Source organism: Perna viridis, chromosome 2 (genome assembly GCF_037379345.1).
Source record: "Perna viridis isolate PV_CMFRI_1.1 ecotype Kerala chromosome 2, ASM3737934v1, whole genome shotgun sequence".
Classification (NCBI taxonomy): domain Eukaryota; kingdom Metazoa; phylum Mollusca; class Bivalvia; order Mytilida; family Mytilidae; genus Perna; species Perna viridis.
The window spans coordinates 3,071,510-3,078,548 of NC_142446.1; positions in this window are offsets into that span (position 1 = coordinate 3,071,510).

Sequence of the window (7,039 nt, forward strand, 5' to 3'; positions counted from 1 at the left end):
ATCTTATTTAAAAAATTTACACAGTTTCTGAAAGGAAAAACATTTCTGTACATTTTATAGGTGCATTTTGCTTCTTGTGATGTGAAGCCTAATCTCCATAATGATTTTTAAATATACCCCTATCTTGTGAAAACACTGGGATTTCCCATGCTATTTATAGACCCTTCACTTCCGGTGACCAGTACTGCACTGCAAGTCTGCTAACCCCACATGCCATTCTGAGGATTGTGAGCTGACATATGTAGAATCATGCTGATATATAGTCCTCTGCAGGTTAAAGTTAAGGTAAAGTCCAGAGAAGCCATTGAATATTGTGAAATTAGCATAGAAGCCTATGGAAAGTGGAATTAGTGGTTTTTAGCCTTAAGAAGAAGCCATGGCAAAATGAAAAGTTTCTTGAAATAGCTTTAAACTACTTGAAGATCTTGTTAACTTTCCCATGAGAGGAATACACTACAAAAATCCTTCAAAATATGCATTTTTGTAAGTTATAGGTCCAAATTATGGAAAATTGGTCTTTTTGGCTGATTTTTATGTCCTATCTTGTAAAAAGTGTAGAAAATTTAGTAAAAATATCAAATATTAAACTTTGAGGGCTATATTTAGCTAAATATGGTGGCAATAAGCACTTGAAATCAAGTTTTGTGTAGATTTGAGCAAAAATTAGGTTAGAAATGAGGAAAAACTCACTTTCATTACTGTGGTTAAGGCCATATCAGCATTCCCCTATGGCAACATGGAAAATCCATTATTGAGTACTTTTTTTGCTTTAGGTGCCCTTTACTGGTCATGTTTTAATGTGAAAACACTGTATTTACAAATTTAAAGCCAAATATATCACCATTTGTGAAAATTTAAAGATTTAGGATTTTTGACATGTGATCAAGAAAAAGGGGGAGGCATGTCAGAAATAAATTTTTAAAAATAGACCAATTTCTCAGAAAATGATTACTTTTAAAACTATTTCTTCATTAATATTGTTAAAAAAACAAGTTGTGATTGATATTTTTTATTTGAAAAGTCAGAAAAAGTTCTTTGCAAATATTTAATGCATTTAAGTATGGTAGAATATTGTCACTTTTTTGCTCGCACAACTTGGTTACCCTATATTTAAAAATCAAATATTTAAAAAAGTGCTTGTCACATTTCACTGAAACTTTGCAAATGCATTCAGTATGTGTGTAGGAAGATACCTGTATAGTTATTTATTTTTTCTAAGACAAAAAGTGACCCTTTAGGTTACAGACCACCAATTCAACCAATGAGCATTTGGAACGTACGCAAAAATAGTCCTACGCAGAAATTACCCCTGTTCCTCATAGTGCTGTGAAAAAAGTTCTCATCTTATTTAAAAAATTTACACAGTTTCTGAAAGGAAAAACATTTCTGTACATTTTATAGGTGCATTTTGCTTCTTGTGATGTGAAGCCTAATCTCCATAATGATTTTTAAATATACCCCTATCTTGTGAAAACACTGGGATTTCCCATGCTATTTATAGACCCTTCACTTCCGGTGACCAGTACTGCACTGCAAGTCTGCTAACCCCACATGCCATTCTGAGGATTGTGAGCTGACATATGTAGAATCATGCTGATATATAGTCCTCTGCAGGTTAAAGTTAAGGTAAAGTCCAGAGAAGCCATTGAATATTGTGAAATTAGCATAGAAGCCTATGGAAAGTGGAATTAGTGGTTTTTAGCCTTAAGAAGAAGCCATGGCAAAATGAAAAGTTTCTTGAAATAGCTTTAAACTACTTGAAGATCTTGTTAACTTTCCCATGAGAGGAATACACTACAAAAATCCTTCAAAATATGCATTTTTGTAAGTTATAGGTCCAAATTATGGAAAATTGGTCTTTTTGGCTGATTTTTATGTCCTATCTTGTAAAAAGTGTAGAAAATTTAGTAAAAATATCAAATATTAAACTTTGAGGGCTATATTTAGCTAAATATGGTGGCAATAAGCACTTGAAATCAAGTTTTGTGTAGATTTGAGCAAAAATTAGGTTAGAAATGAGGAAAAACTCACTTTCATTACTGTGGTTAAGGCCATATCAGCATTCCCCTATGGCAACATGGAAAATCCATTATTGAGTACTTTTTTTGCTTTAGGTGCCCTTTACTGGTCATGTTTTAATGTGAAAACACTGTATTTACAAATTTAAAGCCAAATATATCACCATTTGTGAAAATTTAAAGATTTAGGATTTTTGACATGTGATCAAGAAAAAGGGGGAGGCATGTCAGAAATAAATTTTTAAAAATAGACCAATTTCTCAGAAAATGATTACTTTTAAAACTATTTCTTCATTAATATTGTTAAAAAAACAAGTTGTGATTGATATTTTTTATTTGAAAAGTCAGAAAAAGTTCTTTGCAAATATTTAATGCATTTAAGTATGGTAGAATATTGTCACTTTTTTGCTCGCACAACTTGGTTACCCTATATTTAAAAATCAAATATTTAAAAAAGTGCTTGTCACATTTCACTGAAACTTTGCAAATGCATTCAGTATGTGTGTAGGAAGATACCTGTATAGTTATTTATTTTTTCTAAGACAAAAAGTGACCCTTTAGGTTACAGACCACCAATTCAACCAATGAGCATTTGGAACGTACGCAAAAATAGTCCTACGCAGAAATTACCCCTGTTCCTCATAGTGCTGTGAAAAAAGTTCTCATCTTATTTAAAAAATTTACACAGTTTCTGAAAGGAAAAACATTTCTGTACATTTTATAGGTGCATTTTGCTTCTTGTGATGTGAAGCCTAATCTCCATAATGATTTTTAAATATACCCCTATCTTGTGAAAACACTGGGATTTCCCATGCTATTTATAGACCCTTCACTTCCGGTGACCAGTACTGCACTGCAAGTCTGCTAACCCCACATGCCATTCTGAGGATTGTGAGCTGACATATGTAGAATCATGCTGATATATAGTCCTCTGCAGGTTAAAGTTAAGGTAAAGTCCAGAGAAGCCATTGAATATTGTGAAATTAGCATAGAAGCCTATGGAAAGTGGAATTAGTGGTTTTTAGCCTTGAATGGGAACGACAGGTTAATAAAATTACGGATTGTAATTTGCGAAACGAAAATATTAAATTTAACCCACGAATTGCCAATACCAACTTTAAAGTCTGTTTTGTCAAAAATATATTGTATTCCGTAAAATTAGTGACACAATTAAAAATGGCTGGTCACTTTAATAGCTATCTTCAATACAAATGTATTCTAGGTATTTAACAAAAATTTTGGATTTTTTTGTTTGATTTACAGTGAGTCAAATTTCTACAGGTCACCAGACGGTCTTCAATGATGGGCAAAACCTTTACCACAAAGCAAACTGTAAAGGTCCCAAAGTATATGAAGTGAAACTATTCACAAAAGGCGAAAATCGACCTAATCTATAGAAAAAAAAATAACGTAAAACGAATAACAATGAACATAAAAAACAACGACATGCGCATAAAGTATGTGGCGAGATTAAACATGATTGTATGCGCTCAACCCCACCCCTAACACGGGACAGTGGTGGGAAAATTGTAAAACAAGATTTTCGTGCAAATGCCAAGATAAAAAGCAATAACATTCACATGCTAAAGTTACGCGGAATTCGTTAATCTTGAACTTTATGAAAAAAACAATTAAACTCTACAGGCATAGTAGAAAACATGACATAGAGTATCTTAGTAAAGAAATTATCAATTCAATTGATCATGTACTTGTCTGAATGTTAAATAACTTAATTTATTGAAAACATGTGACAAATGTCTCAGTAAAACAAGGTCTTCGTGCAAATGCCAAGATAAAAAGTAATGGCATGATGTAGCACGAAATGTAATAGGGTTATACTAATTAATATCTAATATATTAAAAAGAGAGTCAATGTTAGAACCAATAAAACATATTTTTTTCCTGGCTAAAAGAATTCGAGCTTCATCTATTACATTACCATAAAACTAGGATGTGAAATCCCATTTTTGATTAAGTTGCGACAAGTACAACCAAACTTCAGCATTAAATCTTTATATTTATTGAAGAATTTACTAAAACTCCTAACTAATTTATGGTAACGAAAACCTTGACTCAACAATTTACCGGTTATACAGGGGTTTCGCTCATTAAAGTCTAAAATATCGCTACAAAAACTTTCTACGGGTTTATCCAAAGCATGTAATTTGTCCATTTTTACACCCCAAAAATATTTAACACCGTTATATTCATAGGCTTTATTACTATAATTTATAAGTGGTTCCTTTAATTTAGTAAGAGTACTGGTTAAAAGGACAGAAATTGTAGTTTTAGTACACTTACTAACCATTACTAGGTATTAACAGAGAACTAAGGCCATTTACACAGATGTTATACACCTAATACATAAAAAAAACGAATTTAAAAAGCATAAGAAAAACATCGAAAACTACGAAACCTGGTAACCAAAATAAAAAAGTATTCGATCAGACAATATTTTTAGAAAGTTGTACAGGTGGTGCAAAAATAGTGAGTTTTGGTCTACTGTCAAACCATTTTTCTCTAAAAAGTGTTATTCTGGTGACACTAAGATTGTATTAGAAGAAAATGATAAAATTGTAAATAACATAACTGAAGATGCTAACATTTTTGATAACTTTTTTCAACAAAAAATGGTGAAGGTGTGAATTACGATAAATCCACACACTCTAGTATTGTTAATATGAGAAAGAGAACATTTATGTACTTCATCTTTTGATTTTGAAAAAGTTGGTAAAAATGATGTTAATAAGATTTTTGTAAACTGAATAAATGAATATCAAAAAGCCACAGGTGTAGACGGCATACCAGCTAAGATTGTGAAAAATTGTAGAACTGAAATTGTGCCTCAGTTAACGAATTTAATAAATTGTTCTTTCAAGACAGACTGAAACAGGCAAAAGTAACACCATTTTACAAGAAAAATAGACCTTTGGAAAAATCTAATTACAGGCCTGTCAGTGTACTATCTATTTTTTTTTTAAAGTTTATGAAAAACTTTTAGAAACTCAATAGAACCAGTATTTTGATTCAATTTTCATCCTTATTTATGTGCTTTTCGGAGGGGCCATGAATGTCAAACTACACTACTGAGACTGCTAGAAGATTGTCGATCAGCACTAGATAAAAACTACTATGTTGCTGCAGTTTTGATGGATCTGTCTAAAGCACTCGACTGCCCCTTCCCCCCTCCCCCATGAAATTTATTTAACAAAATAATTTTTACTTCATCAAACATGGCACACTATATTACTATGCAAATGATAACACCTTATCTTTTTGTTCACCTGATTATGTATTAATTTCCACCTTAGAAACTGAATCACTGGACCTAATTGAGTGGTTTAGAATAAATAAAATGCAAGGTAATCCTGAAAAATTTCAGGTCCTAGCAGTTGGTAAAAAGACTTTTGGAAAACAACAATCTGTCAATATTAATTCTGCAAATTTATCTTGTAAAAATACTGTGAAACTATTGGGTATTGAAATTGTAAATACACTTAATTTTGATATTCATATTGGTAATTTGTGTAGGAAGGCATCTCAACAGCTCAATATACTAAAACGTTTGAATCCATTTTTGAATAGACTCACACGACTCAACATTTTCCATACTTTCATTTTTAGCAATTTAAATATTTGCCCTTTGGTATGGCATTTCTGTACTGGTAAAAATTCTAAATAACTAGAAAAAGTGCAAAAAGAGCACCCCGTTTTGTGTATGATGAATTGTCTATATCATACGAAGAAGTTTTGGATCGTGCCAAGATGTCTTCTCTGCATATTAGACGGCAAAGAACAATGACGGTGGAAACCTTTAAAATGATTTATCACCTATATGCCTACGTGATCTTGTCACTTTAAAATCATACAAATACATTATCAGATGCAAAAACATGCTAGATATACCACCGGTTAAAACCAGTACTTATGGTAAGGAAAGTTCTTGTTCTGCTGCAGCTACTTTATGGTACAATTTTCCGAACCATTTCAGGACAGAAAATAGTTTTTCTCATTTTAAGAGCTTAGTTCGGTTCTGGAATGGCCCGGTGTGTCACTGTTCTGCATGCAAATAGCTTCTATCGCTTTATCTTTTTTTGCTGCTCACTAGTGTTACACTGTAGTTGTGCGTGCATTTTGATTATTTACGCAGTCTTATTATGCCTATGTCTTTTATGTGTGTGCACGAACATATGTTTTTTATTGTGAACGTATGCCTTGTAAAATGCGCTTGTTACCGTGCTATTTGTTTTATTGCCAATCTAGGTTTTATGTTTTGTGTAGCCCGTGTTTGTATGTGGCCGTAAGTTGTTGTTCTTTTGCTTTTAAGCGACGCATGCTTATTTCTATGCGCAGTCTTTATGCTTTGCATGTCTTGTGTATGTGATATATATGTTCGTTCGGTTAAAAGCTCAACAGTCTGAGAGCTTATGTTCTCTTATCATATGTACAAAATCTAAATGAAGTTTTCGTAATCGAAAAAAGACCGCAATTTGAAGGGATTCATGTGTGATTTAGGTAATGAATACATGATAGGGGCTTGAAAATGTTAAGCTGGGGCCTTTAGCTTATGTGATTGTAAACTATTTGACTCTCTGTTGAGTACATAGCTTGAAATGTAGAAGATTTCAAAATTTCATTCTTAAATACATTTATATTATTTACGTCGCACCACTACCACATTCCACACCGAGTTCCTGAATTTTATTTTCAATTCTTGAACAGATTAGGTTTCCGTTAATTTCTAAGTTGTTTTTAAGGTGATATATTCAAATACCTACAATGTTACTTTGTCAAATGAATCATCAATGTCGCTATTTTACTGCCTCTTTTGGATTGGTTAAATAAAAGTTTTGTCTTGTATTGAAACAGTCAGGATTAGAGAAACGAATTATATGCTGTCACAAGGAAAGTCTTTTTTTTCAAATTCTAATTGAACGATTACTTTTGTGGACACCCTAACCCACTGACATGTTTTGTCTAGTTTCTTGTCATATTCGAAAGCAAACGTTGGTTTTCTGTTT